This window comes from Eumetopias jubatus, unplaced genomic scaffold (genome assembly GCF_037043125.1).
Source record: "Eumetopias jubatus isolate StellerSeaLion01/CBP00866 unplaced genomic scaffold, mEumJub1_p1.0 scaffold_3, whole genome shotgun sequence".
Taxonomy (NCBI): Eukaryota; Metazoa; Chordata; class Mammalia; order Carnivora; family Otariidae; genus Eumetopias; species Eumetopias jubatus.
This window is the reverse complement of record NW_028274809.1, coordinates 21312802-21321304: the sequence shown is the minus strand read 5'-3', so window position 1 is coordinate 21321304 and position 8503 is coordinate 21312802. Positions and strand designations below refer to the sequence as shown.

The 8503-nt window shown below is 49.2% G+C and overlaps 1 non-coding gene across 1 annotated transcript; it reads left to right on the top strand.

Moving 5' to 3' along the window:
- The first annotated feature begins 7967 nt into the window (after positions 1-7967).
- On the top strand, positions 7968-8042 carry TRNAQ-UUG (transfer RNA glutamine (anticodon UUG)). The gene has a single exon. It is a non-coding gene; the product is annotated as a tRNA-Gln (tRNA).
- Positions 8043-8503: the final 461 nt, after the last annotated feature.

The window sequence follows — 8503 nt, the reverse complement described above, 5'->3', positions numbered from 1 at the left end:
GCACTGTGAGGGTAGCTCCTGAGGTACAGTCTTCTCTGAGGGCTTGCTATATGCCAGGCAGGTTGCAAAGTGCTCAAATTTACATTCTTGGCCCACAGTGCAGATAATGAGAATACTTACTCTTTAGCTTCTGGATTTAAAACGTTTTTTCAGGCTAGGTTGGCATCATGATGTCTTAGTCTCTTCTAGCTCTGACATCTTATGGAATGTGCTGGAGAGAATTTTCAGTCAGTTCTGCTTCCATGTGGATGTGCTCGTTAACTTCTTTCCTCAAAGAAAATTTTGCTTATGAAGAAGAAGAGCCTTGTCTGAGAGAGGCAGAAGCAGAGAAAAGGAAGGTTGAGAGCCCAAAGCCTTGCATTCTGTGGCTCTGCCCAGAGCCGGAAGTTCCTAGCTTCTCCTCCGGTATCACTGTAGGTTCTTAACCCTACCCATGCCAAATGCTTTCAGATCTTTACTCTTTCCCTATTTCTCAGCTATTTGCCCTTTCTTAGATTTTCCCTAGAGACCTTTGTGCTTGGTGTCCTGCCCCACACATGCTTCTCCACCTGTTGCATGGCATCAGACTATACAGTCACAGGCAGGGCAGCCCCGACGGGAACTAACCCTCACTCCAAAGTGGGATGCATCTGGGTGCTATGTGGGGAGGGGAATGTCTTGGTGAGGCTGGGAGGGCTTACATGCTGGCGGTGAGAACGTGAATATGGAGCAATGCAGAAAGCCCTAGGGCTGGATTCAAAACACCGTGGCTACAGCCCTAGCTCTGGCCCTAACTTGCCATGACTTTGGACTGACTGAGCTTGCATGCTTCATCTGCAAAAGGAGGAATCTTCGAGATGAACTTTGAGGTCCTTTTTCCAGCTATTGATACTTTATGATTTCTAAAAAATGAGTCAAAAGAATCATCAACTCCTTTTCACAGCGTCTGTGTCTCACTTGCTGACCACTTAGGGCTTGCCAGAGCATCTCTCCAAATGAGGACTCTAGCGGCTCTGTGAGTTGGAGGTGACACCAATTTTTCCCTTCAACTTTGGCTGAGCTCTTATTATAATGATTCCATCCTGTTCTACCCCCCATCCCCACCATCTGCTCATCTTTAGTCGTGAAGACACTTCCCATGAGCAGCTGGGGGAGGTCCTGAGAACGCAGACAACGGAGGCTGAAGCCAAGCCGGGAATGGGTTCTCCAAAGAAGGTGGGGGGAGGGCACCAATCATTAATGCTATCAGGCAACGTCTGAAACCTCCCATGATAATTGCTTAACCAGAAAAAACTCTTCTCTATTCTTCCACCCCAGGCCTTTAGGCAACTAACCTTGGAGAGAAGAATCTCTTTTCTTCCAAACTGTGACAATTGTTTTTGCTTTTTTGGTCCACTCACATCTTGACTCTTCCCTGAACTCTATGGACCCTGGGAAAACTGTGCCAAAGCAACTGGTGGGTTGCTCCATGAGGATACCCCAGAGGTGGGGGTCTTTTGTCTTTTTGGATCCAGCTGGTGGCAACTGATGTCTCCCTGGAGGCTGGAGAGTGATGAAAAGTAGACTTCTCTCTTGATCTTTGTACCCCTCTCCCTGATCTATGGACCAGAGAAGAGAGTAGAGTAGAGAGATAAGGCTGGAGGCTTCTCTGCCCCACTTAACAAGGTGCCCTGCTGCTCTTTCCACGTGGGCTTTCACCTCTCCAATTGTTATCCTCTCAACAAAGAAATAGCTACTCCATCTAAGAACCACCTCTTCTTTGTTTAGCCAACACACTTCTCCTGCTTCACACATTGCATCAAGCACTTTCTGGCATTTCTGTCTAGAGAATAGGAAGGTAGAAGCTGAATGCTGACAGAAACAGGATATGCTAACCCTCGCTGAAAGTTACATTTGCCAACACATCCCCAGTTCCATGGGAAAAGCAATATTTTTAGAGCTCCTTTCATGCCACCCATTTGGAACATGTCCACTGTGGTGCAAACAAGGAAGAGAGGGTGTGTATGTTTCTAAGGTGGGAGGGTGTGGTTCTAAGAAATGAGAATGGAAAGACCCATTACAAATGAGTCCATCTAGGAAGGACTGACCACAATTCACCCTGAGTGGAACGATCCAGGGAACTTTAATCCACTTTCCAGAACAATTATCTTCACGGTCAGCAGATGTTCTTCTACGGTGTCAGCTTTCACCGCTTCCCTCTGATTTTATTTGGACCATATTGTATTGGAAATAGCCTTGCATGAGCTTCAACATGGCAACTCTGGGTCTCCTTCATTCTTTGTTTCCCTGTCATGAATCATCTTGAACAATCAATCCTCATGCTGGGCTCCATCCTCTAAGAAGGCTGGATGGGAAGAATGTGTCTCAGCACAGAAACATACCTGGTATAATGTTAAGAAAAAGGAGACCTCGGGGGCCCTGAGAAAGTGTGAATTGGATGATATTTAAAAAATACATAGGCAAAGAAAATGGAATAAATATACCAAGATGCTATCTATGATGCAAATGTGGGTTTTTTTCCTCCCTCAATTTTCCCAAAGTTTCAAAATGTGTCTCTTTGGCAGAGTGTCTATCTGTTGGAATTGGGGTTGAGTTGTATCAGTCATCCTTCCTGGTCAGTGTCTCTTTTCTGGATTTAAGGCATTTTTCAGAATAGAAGACCTATGGAAGTTTCTCTGGTTCAGTACCTATTTCCCTTATTTCTGATTTTCCCCTAAGCAACTTGTATGTGCATGTGCGCACGTGCGCACACACACACTCACACTCACACTCTTGTCTCCGCTAAGCTACAAGCACAGAAGGCACTGAAGAATCTCTAGGAGAGGCATCTGTAGAGACACTGTTTAAAGCCAGCCAGCTGGTATCAACCCTCTCCGTAGCCACTTGAGATGGTGGGAACTCAGTGGTTGCTGAGTCGGACGTGGGAGAATTGCAGAATCCACTGGTGAATTGCTCCTTTGTTCTCCTCTTAATCTTCTAATCCTGGGGAACAGAGAAAGGAGTTTTCCTAGGACTTGGGGCTCAGCCCTCCAAATGCCTCTGTCTTTGACCCCACCCTGAGGGTTGGGGTTGGGGAGGGCAGGTGGGAAGACACCAAAGAGAGAGTGGTGTCAAAGTTGTGCAACTGTTAGCAATGGCCCACCATTCTCAGGCAGCTAGAGTTACAGTGACCTCATGCGAGGACCCCTGCCTTTCCTGGTTCTGGGCCACAAGAGCTGCTCAGCGGCCTCTCTGTGACCCTTCCCATGTCACCCACCGTCACCCCACAGCAATGCAGCAGCGGAGAGCCAGGGAGCAGGAGCCGACGTTCCTTACGTACGCCTACATCTGAAATTCTCCTACCTTACTAGCCAATCACCATTCCAGTGATCAATATATCCCTTGGCCTAAATGTGGTGCAGGAGATTGGTGTCCTTCCTTACCTGGTTAGAGCCCCATGCAAGGAGGCCAAATCTACGGTTCAGTTTCCCATACAAACTGTTTTGCCTTGCTGGGGTCTGGGACACTTGGATGCTGCTTCTTGAAGCTTTGCAGTTACTTTTGCTAATAAGTATGGCCAGCCCCATGGTAACAATAGGTGATGTTTATCGATGGCTTGGTCTGTGTCACACACACTGTGCGAAGAGCGGTCGGCATGTGAACCCGTTCGGGCCTCACCTCTGCTCTGTGAGCTCCATTTTGCAAATGTGGAAGCCGAGGCATGGACAGGAGGGACTCGCCCCAGATGCCCCAGATGGGAAGCTGCAGCCTCCTCTTGAACCTGAGCAGCGCAGCTGCAGAGGGCACGTTTTCCCCTGTGCCCTGTGCCCCTGGGCCTTGAGGAGTGGGCCTGGGTGAATTGGGGGCACCTGTCCCTGACCCCCAGGAGGCCATCATCACATGTGGCAGGGAGGAAAGGGGCGGCCCCACTGGTGTACAAACACACCACCCACAGGGGCCACACCTTTCCCGTTACCATCACATTGCCTGACACGTTAGGTTTAGTAAGCATGTTAGGCTTACCTCAATGAATGCATCGTTGAGTTATTAAATATCTGTCTGAGTCAGGGATGGGGCTTTACATTCCTGTAGGGCAGGAGCAGGTATGCCTAATATCCTTTGCACAAAAGAAGCCCTTTTTGGACAAGGTAGAACATGGAGGTCATATTCTGTTTGCTGTTTCTCTTGTTTTTCACACCCGGCCCTTCCTGCCCACCTTCTACGAACGCTCTTTGTCATCACGTACGATTATTCTCCTATTTTCTTGGTGCGTGTTTCCACCCAGTGTATGCCTCTCGCTGGTTCCTGACCTGAAGAAGTTGGCTTTTCCCAAGCTGCTGTCTGGAATGGTGAGCTGATACCGCTCAACCAGGGGTCGGGGGAACTCTGAGACCCTGGGACAAGGCTGGGGGGTTAATCATGCCTGGGTTTTTTTTGGCAAGCTGCTTGTCCTCTCTGAACCCAAAGAGGAAGCTGTGGTACCCTTGAAATGATGTGGGAGGATGGCGGGGGAGCAGGGGTCCCTCTTCAAGCCTGGGTTTTGAGCCAGCTCTCTTACAGCTTGTGATGGTGATGAGAGGCATCACTCTCAGGCGGAGGGCTGGGCTGAACTGGCACGGGAGGTGGTCGTGCTGGTGGATGCACTTGCTGAGCAGAGTGGGGATCTTGAAAGCTGGTCAAATGGCTTCCAAAATCATTTCTTAGTGCATCTGGGTTCCTTTGTGCCTCCTGCCAACTTGAGCCACGCTAGCAGAACCCTGTCAGGGGGACTGAGGCTGCAGGTGAAGCGACTCATTCCCAGTTTCGGCTGGCATGAAAGCAAACACATTGCACTCTGAGGGACACCTAGCTCTGCCAATTCCAGGCTCCAGGCACTGGCAACAGCTGTCTAATGGCTCTGGCGTGGACCGGCAGGGCATTCTGGGTATTGACATGCAAATAAGTGGGGCATAATGTGTGTGGGTGGGCAGAGGGACAGTCTGCTCACAGGTTTAGGGTGTTCTTTGCCCCAGGGGACTGTCAATCTCTCCTTAATGCAGCCACCAACGAGCAGGAGAATGGTGGCAGGGAGAGGAAAGTCCAGAGAAAGAAAGGGAGAAAGAGAAAGTGGGCAGTGGGAAACCAGCTGCCACACACCGTGCCAGCTCATGTTTCGGGAGGGCTGCTTGACAAAGAACAGGGCCAGATCTCACATGAAGCCCGCGGGCTGCCCGGGCTGCCAGCCCCACAGGCCAGGCAGGCTTTTCCTTGCACCTGGCCAGCGCTCTGTGCTCAGGAGGAGTAGCCCCTTCCTGCCACCCCAGGTGGTCTTGTCAATGGAAGGAAGGAGCCCTGCCCTGGGGACTCTTCGTGGTGTATCTCTCCTTGCTCCCAGATACTCCATCCCATGATCCCTGGCCTCCTTGCTCTCCATCTTTAGTCCCACTCATTCATTCGGACTAGTCAGCCCTTTGCCCACAAGATGATGGGCAGGGTGGATGGATGAATGGATGTCAAGTCTTCTCTAAGCACTCCTGGGACCCTCTCCCTGCTGACATAAAATAGTTTCTATGATCTCAGGGGTGCTCCAATCGCTTTAAAATCAATCATCTATGGAGCACTGTTTTAGTCAGGATGACTTGACTGCTTCAGCAGTCAGTATGCACACCTCAACAGCTTGGCACAATAAAACTCATTTCTTGCTCACGTCTCCCGGGGAGGAGGTTTGGGGTTGTCAAGGCAGGATCAGGGGACGTGGCTGCATGATGTCACTTGTTCCTCTGATGGCTCTTCTCATCAGAACTCCAGGTCCATGATGGAGCCTCAAAGCCACAGGGTGGTAGGTCTGAGGGACGGGAGAGCATGGAGAACCTCATGGCAAGGTTTATGCTCTGGGTGTGTAGGCGGTGGTGTTCATGGCTCTTCCTACATATGCTCAGGCCCGCATACGGGAGGCTGGAATGTAGAGTGTGGAGGGAAGGCCAGTGGTTTGGACATGTAGACTATCTTTGCCACAGATTGGACATGTTGACTATCTTTGCCTTATGTTTCAGAACATTATTTTTGGCGTCAGAAAGACTCATGTTGAAAACTGAGCCCCACCACTAAGTAGTACATGCTCAGAACCTTGCAGGAGCAATTGACCATTGGAGTTAAGTGAGGAGGAAGATGTTCAAAACAAGGTCATTCTGACACCAGAGCTGCAGGATTTGGCGCTGGTTGCTTACTCTCTCTGGGTCTCCATTTCTTCTCCCGTAATAATACTCACTAGGGTGACGGTACAGATAAAATGATGATGTACTTAAGTCCTTAGCACAGGGCCCAGCCCACATGGGCTTAGTAAATGTCATCCATCCCTGTTACTACTATTTAGTGCCACTATGGTTGTTACTTCGTACTCAATTCTGTACTGGGAGCTTGGGTTAAAAGATTAAGTGAAGTAGAAATCCTCCCTGGCCCTGGAGGGTCTCACAGTCTTTTAGGGCAGATAGCATGTCCACCAGTAATTTTTGTACGTGTCATTGCTTTGTGAAGGGGGTGGCATGGCATGGAAAGAGACGAGGACATCTTACTGACTCAAGGGAATTGGTGGCCTCTGAGATGCAGCTTGAGGAGAGGGAAGGATTTTGAGAGGTGGAGAGGTGGGGGTTTTGATAGTGGAGCTGGGACTTAGGAGGTGGGTAAGGGAGTAAGAAGGTGTAGGGGTGGGGAAGCACCACGCAGCCCACATGGGGGTGATGGGGTAAAACGTAATATACACCTTGTAGAGATGCCAGGTCATAGTGGAGGATAAAGGATAGGTCAGTTGGAGCCAGATCAGGAAAGCAAAATGAAAGAAAACTTGGTTTTGGCCTGTTGACAGTAACTGGGCCTCCTTGGCCACCTCTGGCCCTGCCTTGTATTTGTCTGGATGTCAGCCTCAGCGTGTTGTCACTTCCCAAACCCACAGACCTGCTCCTAAAGTGGGGGAGAGGCCAAAGACAGTATGTCACTCTCCATGCAGCAGAACCTTCTAATCTGCTCTCCCACTGGGGGTTACCATATTTTTTCCTCTCTTTTTACAAACTCTCCCATTTAGTTTCTATTTCCCTGCTCCCAAAAGGGTTCAAGCTTCCTCTGCCCACTCAGGACCCCTGGACCTTTCCCCTGTGTCCGTTTTTTTTCTTATACAGAGTGATTCAGTGATCATTTGCCTTCTCATTGTGTATACCCATGCTTTCCCTCCTTTCTGTAAAACAAAAGAAACCTCTACCTTACCCTTGGGGCAAGTCAACTTTTTGGTAATCCCTGTCAAACAATAATTGAGTCCCAACTCCATAAAAGACACAGGGTGTATTGGTCATTAGGGTTGTTTATATGCACGGGGTGGTTGCCGTGCCTACCCACTTGAACCCAGGCATGGCCAATGACTCATTTTGTCTGATGGAAGGTGAGTGGAAATGATGGGGCTCACTTCCTGTGAGAGTCTTGAAGAGCTGGTGTGGGACTGAGATTCACCATGACCTTTCCCCTTTGTCCTCTGTCACTGAGATGGCCAATGTTTGAGATGAGGGCAGTGTGGGTCGGCTCCGACTTGACCCTGGAGTGAGGAGAGACGGGGCATCGCGGCGGGTCTGAAATGTGCATATGGCATAAAACAAACCTGTGTTGTTTAAGCCTTTGAGATTTGGGGGTTGTTTGTTACACAGCATAACCTGCCTTTCCATCCTGACAGAGAAGCCTGGTGGTTAGCACTTAGTAGGATCCCTGGACAGAAGTCATCCACCCTCAGAGGGTAGAACCCTAGATTGCTGTGTCCATGAAATGCTCTCTGATGAGACTATGGGGTGACAGTGAGAAGTACAAGTGCCCCAACAAAGAAGCCTCTTTGGTGTGCATGCCAGATGACGTTGGAGGTTGCTGTCTGAGGAAGGGTGGTGGCAGGGCAGCCAAGGATGGGCTGTCCTCCAAAGACCCCAGCCTGGAGAGATTTGAATCAAACTCAGTGTTCTTTTATTCTTTCAGTCATCCCAACTGATTCCAACTGAGGGGCCCCTGGCTGGCTCAGTTGGTAGAGCATGTGACTTTGGATCGCAGGGTTGTGAGTTCAAGCCCCGTGTTGGGCATAGTACTTACTTAAAAAAATAAATGATAAAAATAAACTAATATACATTGAGAGGTGCAGGCCCTGTGCATTCAAAGGCAATCAAGACATGGTTCTAGCCTTCAGGAGCTCCCAGACAGTGAGGAAATTCTTGATTAAAACACTGTGATTAGGATGATATGGTGTCTAGAGTGAGGGGGCATAAAATGATTAAACAGTAAAGCTCCCAAATTGCTCTGGGTCCTGAGCCATGAAGCACTATGCATTTTTACCAAAGTCTCCTAGAAGGAGCTTCCCTTTCCCACCAAAAGGAATTTGAAATGATCCTCCCAGCCTGGACACTGGGAGTCTGAGATATTAATGCCTGGATTAAAGAGAAAGCTGCTTCTCTCTGGGAGCTCTTCCCACAGTTTGTAACTAAGCAAAATTGGGTTTTTAAAAAACAAACTCTGAGCAGCTGGAGCTTCAGTGAGAACTGGAGGT